Genomic DNA, 14,869 nt, shown 5'->3' with positions numbered 1-14,869 from the left:
CTTTTATTAATAAGACTAGAGGCCCAATGCATGAAATTCGTGCAAGGGGGGGGGGGGGCGTTCCCTCAGCCCGGCCTGCACCCTCTCCAATCTGGAACACCTTGGGGGATATCCGACTGCCTGCCTGCCTGATTGCCCCCTAACCACTCCCCTGCTGGCCTGATTGACATCTAACGGCTCCCCTGCCAGCCTGATGGCCCCAAACTGCCCTCCCTTGCTGGCCATCTTGTGGTGGCCCTCTTGTGATGATGTGAGGGCAGCCATCTTGTGGCGGCCATCTTATGATGACATTGTGCAAGGGCATGACACCACCGAGGCTTTTATTATATAGGACTAGTGGTCTGGTGCACAAAATTTGTGCATATTAAAAGGGAATTAATTAGAGAGGAAATATTTTAATATTCTATTTGCCCTTTCTCTATAACAGAGGTGTCAGAGATGAAAGAATATTAGTAAAATGTATATGAAAATCTCCCTCCTCTCAGGGTCTGGGGTGCGCCATGGGACCTAGAGTCAAGTTCCTGTCCACCTGCACGTGCCTTGAAATTGTGCAAGACCCAGACCCAGCTAGCTCCACTCCTGTCAAGCCCCACAGGGTGGGGAGCGCAGCCTCAGGTCCCCTGGCTCTGGTGCTGGGGTGGGGGTCACAGCCTCAGGTCCCCTGTCAAGCCCCACCGGGCGGGGGGCACATCTGCAGGTCCCTTGTTGAGCCCTGCCGGGCAGAGGGCACAGCCTCAGGTTCCCCAGCCCTGGCGCGAGGGTGCAAGGGCACGAGGGCGTGATGACTTTGCATATTAGCTCTTCATTATATAGGATAATTTATTTGTGATCGAATTTAAATGAATGGTCTTACTGAGTAATTCTATAATTCTAAAAGTAACATTTTAAATTGAATACTCTACTTTCAGATGCATATAATGTTGTCTATTTGACCCATGAATTATAACTGGTGATAATGTTAGTATTTTGACTATATCAGTATCCCTCCTTTGTACCCTTTTGGCTGTGTGACATTGCTTTTAAACTTGTTTTCATTGTGCTGTCACAACTCAGACTGGTCATGTCCTAAAAATGAAAACACGAAAAACAAAAGTATAAGAAGTCAATTAATCGATCAAATAGAGGTTTGATTTATCTGAAATTTCTTTTAAATCTAAATATAATCAAGGGAGTAATTTTAAATTCGGTGAAAATATTATTCAAAATACACTTTGATGAATAACTTAAGCAATTGAGAATTAAAAAATAAAAACTTTTCCTAGCTTCAGTGTTTATAATAAGGCATGCCAGAGAAATGAGGTTACTTGTGAATTGGAATATATCAACTCACATATTTGGGAAGACAACATATTGCTACCTGGGCAATCCTCTGAAACTTTCTCTAAACTTTAGTTATTTCTCTGCTTTTACAGGATCAAATGAATAACTTGGTTGGATATTTTAAATGCTCCTAACCATATCTACTCTGTCCAACCCAACTAATATTCCTGAAACTACTTTAGGAAATAAGATGTTATTCCATGAACATGCCTCACAATCCATTTGTTGGTTCAAGAGTTAGCTCAAGTCCTGTAAGTACTTTCTGGCCCACGATAATTTTTTTCATAAACTATAATGTGGGGGGTGGGGTTACCGTTCTCTGGCAATTAAGTCACATTCTGCCTTATATCTTCTCTTACATTTATTATACCAGTTAACTAAGTGACATTGAGCAAATCTCAATATATCTCTAGTCCTCAATTTATGAATAAAGTGATTTCTGAGGTTCTTGAAATGAATAATTAAAGTTATTTGCCACTTTAGCTTCCTGGGCAAATTTTCTAGAATTGTATCGTTTATTTTTTTCTCTGTCTTTTTAAAAATTGATTTTAGAGAGAGAGAGACAACATTGATTTGTTGTTCCACTTATTTATGCATTCATTGGTTGTTTCTTATATGTGCCCTGACTGGAGATCGAACCTGCAACCTTGGGATTTAGAGACAGTGCTCTAACCAACTGAGCTACCCCACCAGGGCAGTTTCTAGAATTGTAATGCCATGTGAGTGAAGACAATGGAACAGTAAAATTGTTAATGTTGACAGCTGTATGGATGAAAATGGTTGCAGTTCTCAGTATCACCTCCTTATTGCCATTTGGCCTGAGCTGAAAGATTCACAAGATGTGATCTCATCATCTTTATTGCAAATCTCTACTGCTATTTAAGGCATCATGGTGAGGTTTCCCAAATGGTTAAAACATCCATAAGTGTTATATTTTCCTGTCCTTTTCATTGATCATTTCTTTAATGATGCAATGGGACAAGCGTTACATAGCAACATTTAAAACATGTGATCACCCACTTGGGTCCCTGTAACAAATACCAAGAGAAGGTTTATAATCAGTTCTTAGAGGTCTAAGCCATGAGTTAAGAGTGCCCAAATTAAGCCAGAAGAACAGATTTCATTTCTAATATGATGAGTCTGTAGTACCAGATATGGGCTCATTAGCCAAATTACTTAATTTATGATTTCTTTGTGCTAGAGAGGTTTGCAGGGATACAAACACACCATTTCCCCCTTAAAACGGCATATGTTCTCTCTCAAGACACCAGCATTATATCAGATGAGGAGTTCTGTAGCTGTGGCTTTTCTAGCTATCCCGTTTTTCTCATATCTCCCTACTTCGAGGCCTCTTGTAAAGTGAAGTAAAGAGTCTAGAGGAGAAAAGAAAGCAATCCAGAATTCTTTATGAGTGGCTAGGGTTTCAATTCAAATTAAGGCCCAAATTTTCTCCTTTTATTAAGTTACTTAATTTCTTTTTCTAACAGAAATTAGTGAGTCAAAATGGAATGGACTACTTGAAGGCAGTTATCCATTGACTGAGGTAACAAGTCTCTGTCCAGTTTGCAGGTGGTAGCCAATAGACTTTTGTGTTACAGATCTAATAGTGTTACAAATCCAGTTTTGTGTTACAAATTTAGTCATTAGTGGCCAGTGAGTCATCTGTTTTGGGTCAAAGTACCCCCATGAGGTTGTCAAATACTTTTTTATGATTTGGGGCCACTTGTGAAGAGTAGTCTTATTTTAGGTGATGAAATTTAAGTGTCCACACCATCAATCAGGCAGATATAAAGGAAAAAAAAATAACGTATTTTACCGTAAAATTGGATATAGTGAGATAGCTTCCAAATATGCACCATCTGTTCCCTGGTTCTGTTCCAAACTACATATCTATGAAAGTTCAGGTACCAAAGCTAGTGCCCACAAAGGTTCCAAGTATTAGTTTTGGTGGAGATATGAGTCTTTTTCTCTAGATGTGATATGTTAGAGGATCCTAGGTTTCTGGCTATTGCTTTGTACTAATTGCCATCTAAAAAGTCACCTAATAAAATGATTGACTCTTGTTACTCAGAAAATCACCTGATTTCATTACAAGGAAATTGGACTAAGGGAAATCGGGCGGCTCTTCCCAAAGGAAAATGTTAGTTTATAAATATAAATCTTTGTTTTTTAGGTTGTACATCTTTTAGGAAAGGCAGTTAACTCATACCTGTTGATAAGACTGGGTGTATCACATGAGCCTCATGTAGTATTTGGTCATACGTGCTTGCTAGACATATGTGGAGTCTGGAATCAGTTGTAATATTCCTAGATGCCTGGACAGGCATGTTACTCATAAGGCAAGAGTTGTTGGGCCTTGGAGGAATCATTAAAGTCAATGAGAATATCAGACTAGTGGTTTTCTTTCTAGTCCTCACCCGAGGATGTTTATTTATTTAAAAAATGTATTTTTATTGATTTCAGGGGAAAAGGGAGAGAGGGAGACAGAGAAACATCAGTGATGAATCATTGATCTGCTGCCTCCTGCATGCCTCCTACTGGGGATCAAGCCCAAAAGCCAGGCATGTGCCCTGACTAGGAATCGAACCATGATCTCCTGGTTTATAGGTTGACACTCAAACACTGAGCCACACCAGCCAGGCCATTTATTGATTTATTTTTATTTTTATTTTTATTTTAGAGAGAGGGGAAGGAGAGAGAGAGAGAGAGAGAGAGAGAGAGAGAGAGAGAGAGAGATGAGAGAGAAACATTGGTCGGTTGCCTCTCCTATGTGCTCCAACTAGGGATTGAATCTGCAACCCAGGTATGTGCCCTGACCAGGAATTGAAATGCAACCTTTCAGTGTATGGAACAATACTCCAAACTGGGCCACCTCGCCAGACCAGCTATTTTCAACCAGTGTTCTGTAAGAATTTTTAAAATGTGCAATACCTGACTATGACTGGTGCACTGCCATCAGTGTGAATGTCCTGTCTTGAGCCATAAATACGGAGTGGGCAAAATAAGTTTACAGCTGTTTATATGGAAAATAATACAATAATTAATAAATAATGTAAGAATAAACTCTGTGTTTCTCATACTCACAAGTATAAATCTACTTTTGTCCAACCCTATGTATAGGTCATGTAACAGAGTTGCATCTCATTAGTCACTTTGTATAATAAGATTACAACTGATTGATTAATTTTTGGTACCAAAAATGCTTATATTCAAGTATAGGCATCTGATTTTTTAAAAAAGTCACTTTGGAGCAAAAAGGATAGGTAATTATTATTATTTACGTAAGGGTAGGTAAAAATTATTATTTTTTTGTAAATCAGTCAAAATTACACCTATTTATTTGTCAGATTGGCAAAAAATAGAATACAGTTTTTAGTGTGCTGTGGAATGTTAGTAATTAGTTTTATGTGTGCCGTGAGATGAAAAAGTTGAAAATCACTATCTTAGACTATGAGCTTTGAAAGTCTCTGAGAGCTTTGCCAAATTGAGTTTCAGAATTCCATTTGTTTTACTTTTCCTGGACATGGCGGGGGCAAATGGATGGCGGGCTTCTAAGTGGTATGGCTTTTCAAAGCTCTTTAAGTAACAGTCCCAGAAAAATTGGTACCCCTGTCACTAGAGAGATAGATTTGAATTCCCCAGATTGGGGTCCTCTAGTACTGATATTTATTTCTGCCAACCACTTGCGAGTGTTTTAAACTAAATTCTCACTTTGGAGTTTTTCACAACCAAGGGTAGTACAGATTTTGTCTTTGTGTGCCGGGCCAGCTGTGGCTAGGAATTCCCAGAGGAAACTTCTCGCTTCTCCCAGAACTATGGTAAAACAGACACATTTCCTTACTCTCTCCTCCCATCTTCATCTTACATCTCTGAGGGAGTTACTGGTGGGTCTCATCTCATCAGACCTGGCACCCTAGGTCCTAGGCATTGTCCCAGTGTCCCTGTTTTCTGAAAACCACAAAGCTAGAAATCTAACATACTGGCGGTCAGCAGAAGGTCCAGTGATAGTTGTTAGCACTTACATTTGAGCACCTCACTTGATTCAAGTTTTGGGTTCATTTTTGGCCCACGGAGAGTTTCTCCTTCAATGCCACACTATGATTTTAAAGACTTAAAAGAATATTTTATCCAGAACTTTCAGGCATCTGTTGCAGGAGTTTTTCTGAAGTTATTTACTTCACTAAATTACCTGGAACAGGAGTACTCTCCTGTGTTTTGTTTTGTTTTTGGTATTATGGGTTTATACTTAAAAATCTCTTTACCATTACTGTTTAGTGCTTTGAGAAAATCAGAGATAATAAAATTTTATTGTGGAAGATTATTTTTAACTGTTATGTTGGGGTTCTCTTCATACTGAAGCATAGGGGTGATGATGTCGCAAACTCAGAATTGAGTTTAAATTTATAGCTGCATCCTGAAACTGTGTTGCTTTTGTTCCTTTTTTTAAATTAAATTAAATTAAATTTTATTTTTAATTTCAGAGAGGAAGGGAGAGGGAGAGAGAGATAGAAACATCAATGGTGAGAGAGAATCATTGACTGGCTGCCTCCTGCATGCCCCACACTGGGGATTGAGCCCACAGCCTGGGCATGTGCTCTGACCAGGAATCAAACCTTGACCTCCTGGTTCATAGATCGATGCTCAACCACTGAGCCAGGCTGGTGTTTCAGAACTGCTTGCCTGGGGAACATAATGGGAAGTATTTATCCATTGGCTTCTGCCTCCTTTTAGTTAAGGCTGGCCTTGCAAGCATTAACCCCAAGAAGTGTGACCAAACGGATTTACAGTGGTGCATACTAGGTGTCCAACAAAATTTTGTGAACATAATAGGTCTCAGCTCAATTCTGAGCACATGGTATGCATCTAGTGACTTCTTACTGACTTGAAAATTATTGTCATATCTCTGAAAATAGAAATAGCACAAATAGCACATTATTATTCCCATTTCCCCAACTCTGCTAAACAGACAGACTGTATTTTAGTTCATGATGTTCAAACACAATATTGTTCTGCTGATTTTTTTTTCCTGGTTTCCAACATTCTTCTACAGAATGAACACATAAGTATCTGCAGAGCTTCAATCTAATAATTATAAAAAGGCAATACCCGTCAGAATTGTGCCATGGACATGTTTTTACTTCACAGGACCAGTTAAAAATCTTTTAAAAATATTTTCATTTTGAAATAAGTGAGGCCATACAGAAAAGACTTACAAAAATAATAGACAGTTCCCGTACACCCTTTACCCCGCTTTCTCTCATGTTTATATTAATAAGAAAATTAACGCTGACACTCTGCTATTAACTAATCTATAAATCTTATTTAAATTTCAATAATTTCCCACTAACGTTGAAGAAATTCTTCTTCTGGTCCCGGATCTAACCCAGGATCACACATCGCATGTAGTTGCCATGTGTTTGTAGTCCCTCCAGTCTTTCCTGGTCTTTCATGACCTTGACAGTATTAGAGACTTCTGGTCAGTCATTTTGTAGAATATCCCTCAGTTTGGATTTGTCCGATGTGTTCTCATTAGAGTGAGATTATTCATTTTTTTGCAAGAATACTACAGAAGTTACGTTATGCCCTCATCAGTGGATCATATCAAGGGTACATGATGCCGATACTGGTCATGCTCACTTTGATCACTTAAGATGTTGTATGTCCAATTTCTGCATTGAAGGGACTTTTCCCCTTTATAATTAGTATTTTATAGGGAGATACTTTGAGATGACAAATATCTTGTTTCTCATAATAGTTTTGCCCACTAATTTTATCATCCTTGGATGGCTCTTTGTGCAGCAGTTATTCTATAGGGTGTCTGTCTATTGGCGATTTTCAATTTCTACCATTCCTTTCACATTTGTTCATTGGAATGCTGATTTATTTTTATCGGTTTGGACTCATGGGTGTAATCAATCACTATCATTATGATACTATTACTCAAAGTGTTTCTACCTTAGCCATTGGGGGCTCCTTCCAGTTAGCTCCTATGCCCTTGCAACATGACCTTATCATTTTTTTGAGCACTTCCTGACTTTCTGGAACCAGAAGATGTTCTAGGTGCATCTTCTATTTTTTTCTGTCTTAGGCTTGGAATCTACCCTTTCTCCAAGGAGCTTTGATATCATTTATTAGAGAAGGGTGTTTAGAAACCAAAATCTTGGAGCTAGGTGTGCTCATTGCTTCTAGGCACTCTCAGAGGATACAGCTAGGAAATATATGTATCTCAACCGCGCCCCCCCCCCCCCACATTTTTATCTATTTTCATTGCCATCAATCTGTACAGATATTAAAAACGGTTTATTCATATTGGCACCTCCAATTCCAGTTCTGTACCACAGGATTCATTTCAGCACCCTGCCCCTCCCTTATTTGCAATGTCTTTCTTTGATAGTGAGAAACCTTTCTCCCATTATTCATACCCTATGAGCTCCCATCCTTCTGAAGCTATTAGTTCAGAACCTGTACTCACATAAGATGATTTCAGAATTGCTAACTATACCCCTGTGCAAAACAAATTTTCTGAGTAGAGTACAATATTTATGCACAGGTCTTTTTGTCTTTGCTTCTATTTACAGTGGACAGTCAAAATACCTTTTCTTAGGATAGCTCCTGCGTTCCCACTTCCCTCATGTGAGTATTGTTCCTCTGTAATACAGTTACGTTCATTTATTACTGTTTATTCCATTTGGGGTCCTTCCCCACATCCTCATTGACCTTAATTATTTATTTATTTTGGGGGTATGTGAAACATTACATGGTTTTAAGAATCAGAGTTACTTAAAGTATACTCAGAATAGTTTCATTCCCCTCCCCTCCCCATCACCACCCTGTTTCTCATTCCCATTTTTTTCTGCCCTGTTCCCATTCTATAGGCAATCAGTCTAATTAATTTGTGGTTTATCTTTTTGATATTTTTTGTAAAAGTGAATATATGTATATATGTACATATACATATCCCCTTCTTTCTTAACCAAAAAAATAGCATACCATGATAGTTTTTTGCATTTTGCTTTTTAAATTTAATATGACCTAGAAATTATTCCACATAAATTCACAGAGATCTTCATTCTTTTTTATATCCATTGTGTGGATATAGCATACTTTATCCAACCCCTCTCCTGCATATGGCATTGAGCATCTGTAATATTTTGTAATTACAGTGCTGCAGTGAATAACATTGTACATATTCATTTTGTATTGTTGGAGATTTATCTTCAGAGTAGATTCCTAAAAGTGAGATTGCTGGGGCAAAAGTTAAGGGCACCTATAGTTTTTGTTAAGTGTTGTCAAATTTTCTAGAAGAGTTGTATCAATTTTCATGCCCAGATGCAATAAACAAGAGTATTTCCCCACAGCCTTGCTGGCAGAACGTTATCCTCTATTTTTTGCCCGTCTGACCGATAAAAAAATGGCATTTCTGTGTTGTTTTCATTTCTCTAACTATAACTTTTTTTCCATATTTTTAAAAGCTGTTTTATATTTTTGTGAGTGAATTGTCTCTTCCTATCTCCTTTCCCTTTTTCTGCTGGGTTTTTGGTCCTGGCACCCTTTGATTTTCAAGAGCTATTTACATATTAGGGATATATCTGTTGCAAATATTTTCTCTCAGTTTTTCAGTTGTCTTTTGCCTTTGTTTATGGTGTTTTTTTGTTTGTTTACTTTGCAGTGTGTATTATATTTATTTTTATGGGATTAGATGATCCATCTTTTCCTTTATTGCCCCTCTATTTTAAGTCTTTGTAGCTATACCAAGATTGAAGAGGCATTTACAGCTATTTTCTTCTAGTTTTTATATTGTTTTTATTTTCTGCACTTAAAAATCTGATACATTTAGAATGTATTGTTTTGTATGTCATGCAATACACATCTAAATTTATCTTTTTCCCCCCAGTTGGCTGTCCAGTTGTCCTGGCACCTTTTATTAAAAAGTCCATTTTGCCCTAGTGCTTTGAGATTCCACTTTGATCAAATACTCAATTGCATGGAGTCACCTTAAAATACTCACTGTTGCTTTTTTGGTACTAAGTCATGGTGTGATTTGTCTTATACTATCTATTCATTGCCTATGGCCACAAATAACGTTCCAGATTGGTGTTTGCTCTTCTGAAAGAATAGTTAATGATTGTACCAATAATCTCGAAAGTCAGAGAAATTTACCTTCTGGCTATGTGTTTATAAAACACTGTTACCCAAATTGACCCCACAGCTCGGAGACATTGCTCCTTCTGTCCAAATGCCATCATCAGTCTCTGTTTATTGTAAAACCATTAGGCTGAAATTCTAAAATGAGCCTGAGTGCTACTTTGGAAACACCATATTGAAACCTTGAAGAATAGCCTCATGAGCACTGGCTTTTTGGCTCCTTGACTTGTTTCCTTATTTCGGCTGCTGGACCTAGGTAGACAGATTGTAATTCTGCGATTGCTGCCAGAGTCGAGCCATTAGAATTATGAGGTAATTTAACTTTTGTGTGCAACTACATCTAGAGTATAAAGTTTCTTGGCAACTACCAGATTCTTGTTAAAACAGAAAACCTAAAACTAAGTCCAGACATTGTCCTTCCAGAATGACTTTATTTATTTATGTTTAAAATATATTTTTACTGATTTCAGAGAGGAAGGGAGAGGGAGAGAGGATAGAAACATCAATGATGAGAGAGAACCATTGATCTGCGGTCTCCTGCACGCCCCCTACTGGGAATTAAGCCCACAACCCTGGCATGTGCCCTGACCAGGAATAGAACTGTGACCTCCTGGTTCATAGGTCAATGCTCAACCACTGAGCCACACCGGCTGGGCCAGAATGACTTTATATTGACATGAGGAGGAACACCATCCTAAAGAATACTCCTGTTTTCAAATAGACAATAATCTATTTGGAGAAATAGATTAATGAAGGCTAATGCAATATTTTCTTCATCTTATAAGGCCCATTGTAGGAATTTAATTACTGTAGGTCTGGCTTTGCTTACAACACACTTCAATTCTTTGGATTCAAATTTCAGAGTATGTGGGAAGTGTCAGAAAGCCAGAGGAATTTTGTTTTCTTGCCTTTATATTTTTCTTTTATTTTAATACCGACATATTTTAAAGTGAAGAAAAGTGCAGTGATTTCTCTCTTACAGACATGTTATTCTTCTCTTGACCTCCAGAGGGAGCAAGAGGGTTATAGTTAAGTAATAATTCCTGAAAAAGCGCTCTCTCCTCCCCTCTCCTCTTTGTTTCTCTTGCACCCTACTTGCATGAACATGCAGACTTTGAGTAGTCATGTCCTTTTTCTATTTTCGTGGTTCCTTTTTGTGACATTTACATAGGTTTCCCTAAACCCGCATTACATATCTGTCTTCATTTCAGCCTTTCATTCAATTCCCTTATGATGGGAAGAATAAGAATAAAGGAAGCCAGATGGAAGTTTGTTTCAGCAGGTGGGGCTATTTCTTCAGAAATAGTGTTAGTCCTTTCACACCCATTGCTCCACCCTGCCTCCTGTAACAGGGCCTATACATTATTTTATCCCTGTTCCTACCTAACACCAAGAATATTAGAGTGTTTGGCCAAGAACTAAACCACAGGTCCTTTTGAGTAGTTAGAGAGCCCACCTTTCAGGGGACTTCTGAAAAGTTGATCCATTCCAAGATTCTCTGTTGGTTGGAAAGTCAAAGTTATTAGGGAGTGATTTTTGTTTATTTGGGTATTTTTGGTTTTGTTTTTTGTTTTGTTTTGTTGGTCTTATGCTTGCACTGGGAGTTATCTCCTTGGTAACAGGTCTCCAATAATTATTTATTTCCTCTGGATAAAAGACTGTACAAAAATGATGCCCTAGTTTTAACATATCCATTTTCTTTCTCCTCTGTGGTTATTGCTAAAATCAAGATGGGTTTGTAGTGCCCGAGTCTGGACCTTAAATGTTACCCTGAATCTGAGAGCCTGCCTGGAGCTATGTTTGGGTCAGGTGGGGATTTTTTCCTCTTTGTCCTGGCATGGTTTGGCCTACAGACGCTTCTAGCCCTGGTGCTGTCTGTGCTTGGACTCTCACCTTTCGTCATAAGGTTCATTGGGCCTTAGGCACCATCTGTATGCTGCCGACTCCCCAGTTTTTAACATCATCTCCGACTTCCCTTCTTAGTGGCCCTATTTACATTATCACTTGGATGTCTAATTGGAATTTCAAAGTTATTAGAATCCTTGACCTTTTCTACTCTAAACCCTGTTTCTTGCTCAGTATTCCCCATTCCAGTAAAATGGATCACCATCTGTCTGTTACTGACTTAGGAGTCATTCTTAGTTCCCCATTTTCTTCACTCCCTACCATCTAATCCATTAGTAATTCTATTAGTTTTACTTCCAAAATATTTCTTACACTCGCCCACTTTTCTCTCTTCTGCTCTTTACTCCACTTCCACCAGATAACAACTTAAACTATCTCTTACTCAGACCATTTAGTTAGCTTCCGAACAGATGTAATGATGGCAATGGTTTGGAAAAATTTAATATGTTTTTCCTTTTTTTTCTGAATGTACCTACTCAGAGAAGGGATAAAAGAATACAAAATGAAAGAGTTAATATTTGGCTTTTGACATTCAAAAATCAGGTTCTACAGAAAGACAATAGGCTTGAAAGCTAGTCTCTGTAGGGAAGAGAAAGGGTTTTGTAAATGTTTTTAGTTTCCATGTGCATAGCAAGGATCAGGGTGGCAATATCCTATATAATAAAAGAGAAACATGTAAATTGACCATCCCTTTGCTACTCTCACCAGCCAATCAGGGTGATTATGCAAATTAACCCAACAAAGATGGTGTGTTAATTTGCATACACAGGCGCCAGGTGGAGAGCAGAAGCGAGAGAGCCGGCAGGTTGGGGGGACATGGCTCCCTTGGTTGCTCCCTCGGTTGCTCTCTTGGGAGGATGTGGCTCCCTCGGTGGCTCCCAATGTGGGGAGCACCAGGAATGCTGGGAATCGTAGTTCTGGTGGCAGACGGATCTCCTAGACACTAGAGCAAAGTGAGCCTGGAGCAAGTTACTGTTGCAGTGGGGGATGGAGGGAAAGCAAATATGAGAGACATAAGTAAAGTCAGAGTGTCTAGCAAAAATTAAAGGGGAAATATCCTAAAACTTCCAGGAAATCTCTACCAATGAAGCAAAGAAAAAAAGATGCCTCTATTATTCTGTGAGCAACAAACCAAACTGGGTTGGGGGCTTCAGACAATTTGTTCATATGATTGCAAAGACAGACAGAAACTCCCAGATTGGAGAGGGCTCCCCTGAGGGCTCCCAGATTGGAGAGGGTGCAGGTCAGGCTGATGGACCCCCACCTCCATGCACAAATCTTCATGCACTGGGCCCCTAGTTAGATTATAAATTTCTCCCATAACATACAGAATGTCTGTACTATTCATCATTCATGCTTAGTGATAAAGCTGGAGTCCAAAAGATGGGGTCCTGGTAAGAAGCCTATGCTTCTGCCCAAATAGATTTTGGAGGAGGGGGACTAAAGGAAGACAGAGAAGGGAGATGATCATTTGGGGATTCTGATCTTCCCTTGGGCCTGCAGCCCAGAGAGAGAGAGAGGTCTGTTAAATACCTGGAGGGAAGCAAAGAGCAGAGGGGCTCCTCCCTAGCACCCTGGAAGTTTAAAGGCTCTCACCTGGGACACTAGGAAGAGTCATCTGTTGGCTCTGTAAGAGGCCTTCTCGGCCAACCTGGAGGGTGACCACATAAAAATAAATGCAGAGATGTGGTCAGGGAGAGTAGGGGTGTAATTTGTATGCCCAAGTCTTCCTTTGTTCTGCCAAGGTGTGAACTCAGAGTTAAGGGCCAGCACAGTTGGCATGGCTCTATTGAGATGGGGACTTCAAGTTACTCCAAGGGGCCTATTATGCCAGTGAGAGCTGAGGTGACACTAGCCAGTCAGGGGATCACTGGAACCTGACTGAGCTGAGAGCTGGTACAAACCAAGACATATACCAGCTGTAGCCTCAGTTACAGCCCCTAATGACATCGGTGATAAGGGACATTACCAGGGAGCCAAAGGAACCAGAGGATCCTGCATGCTTTTGAAGACTCACCCAAATCCTCAAGGTCATGCATGCTTCTCTCCCTCCATACACCATTGTGGGGGGCAGAGATGGTACCGAAATCTAAAGATTAAGCATGTCTAACCAGAGAGGCAGAGTTCTATATAAAAAGAACAGTTTAAATTATTGAGTGGGTCCAAGGTGACTTCCCTGCTCCTTTTGCTTCTCTATAGTGGGTAGGAGCTAGTGGGCAAGAACAGATCAGTTCTAGACCAAGTGGAAGTTGACTTCTCTGCACATTTGAAATTCTGAGGTGAGTTAGTTGCAAGCCTGCTTCACTGGTTGCTCCTGCCCTCACTGCTCCTACAGTGCCTACTCCACACAGCAGGCAGAGCGGGCCTCCGCAGTGTGAGAATCTGTCATATCTCCTGTCTAGGCCTTCCAAAGGCTTCTCATTGGGCCCAGAATGAAGTATTAGCACCTCACCATGGCATTTAAGGTCCCACAGGATCTGGGCCTGTCTTCCTCTCTGCCTTCATTCTATACCTGGTCACGAGGCTCAACGTGGTGGCCCTCTGTTCCTTGAACGAGCTATGCTCTTTTCCATCTCAAGCCTTTGCACCTACTGTTTATGATGATGCCTTTCATTTGGCCATCCAGACCCAACTTCCACCTTTTCTCAACTTGCTCTGTGCCCGGTAGGCTGACTGTATGTATTGCATCAATGGTCACTCTCACCTCCTGGCTTCCTGTTGGAAGTGACTAGTGGGAAATGCTAGCAGGGGATCAGAGCGAGGAAGGGAAAAGGTATTTATTCAGGTTACTCATTCCCTTTGCTTCTCCCTGGCTAGGTCCGCAGGGGTTGGCTGTATCTCTTTACCAAAGGCCATTGCTCCTATGGGACCTTTATCTTTTGGTAGTCCCTCCTCTGCCCTGCAAGCCAGCAGTGCTCCTGACTCCCCTCCCCTTTGGTATCCTGGATTATTGCAATGGCCTTGCTAGTTTCATTAAACTGTGTCTGTACTTTTGGACAGAGTCCCTCTTGGGTGTCTTCTGCTTTTTCCTGCTAGATCTTAGCTGTCACATTCCTCCTTCTGTGGGCTTCCCTCTGGGCTCTCTGCATGCTGCTTTCGTCTTCTTTCTGAGTTTTAGCTCAGATGTCACCCCCTCCAGGAGGCCTTCCCTGACTACCTACCATCTCCACTCCCTGCATCTTGCCTCCTGTCCTTTACTCTTTAACACAACATATTTTTTATTTGTTGCATTACAGTGATCATAACTGACACTGTCTTTTGTTTTATTGTTTCATACTTGTTTTTTCTCATTGGACTATAAGCCAAGAATGGATGAAGCTTGTCTGTTTCACTCTGCATCATGTCCCCAGCACCTAGAACAGAGCTTGCACATAGTAGGCAGCCAATAAAGATTTTTTAAAGATATGAATGAGGAGCTGATTTTCTTGCTCCTGAGAAGTCCCGATCTCAAGGCAGGGTGTTTGTGGAAGTGTCACAGCATGTCAGGAAGTTGTCTCAT

This window comes from Myotis nattereri (genome assembly GCF_964212035.1).
Source record: "Myotis nattereri genome assembly, chromosome: 1".
NCBI classification, from domain to species: Eukaryota; Metazoa; Chordata; class Mammalia; order Chiroptera; family Vespertilionidae; genus Myotis; species Myotis nattereri.
Note: the sequence above shows the minus strand (reverse complement) of the source record.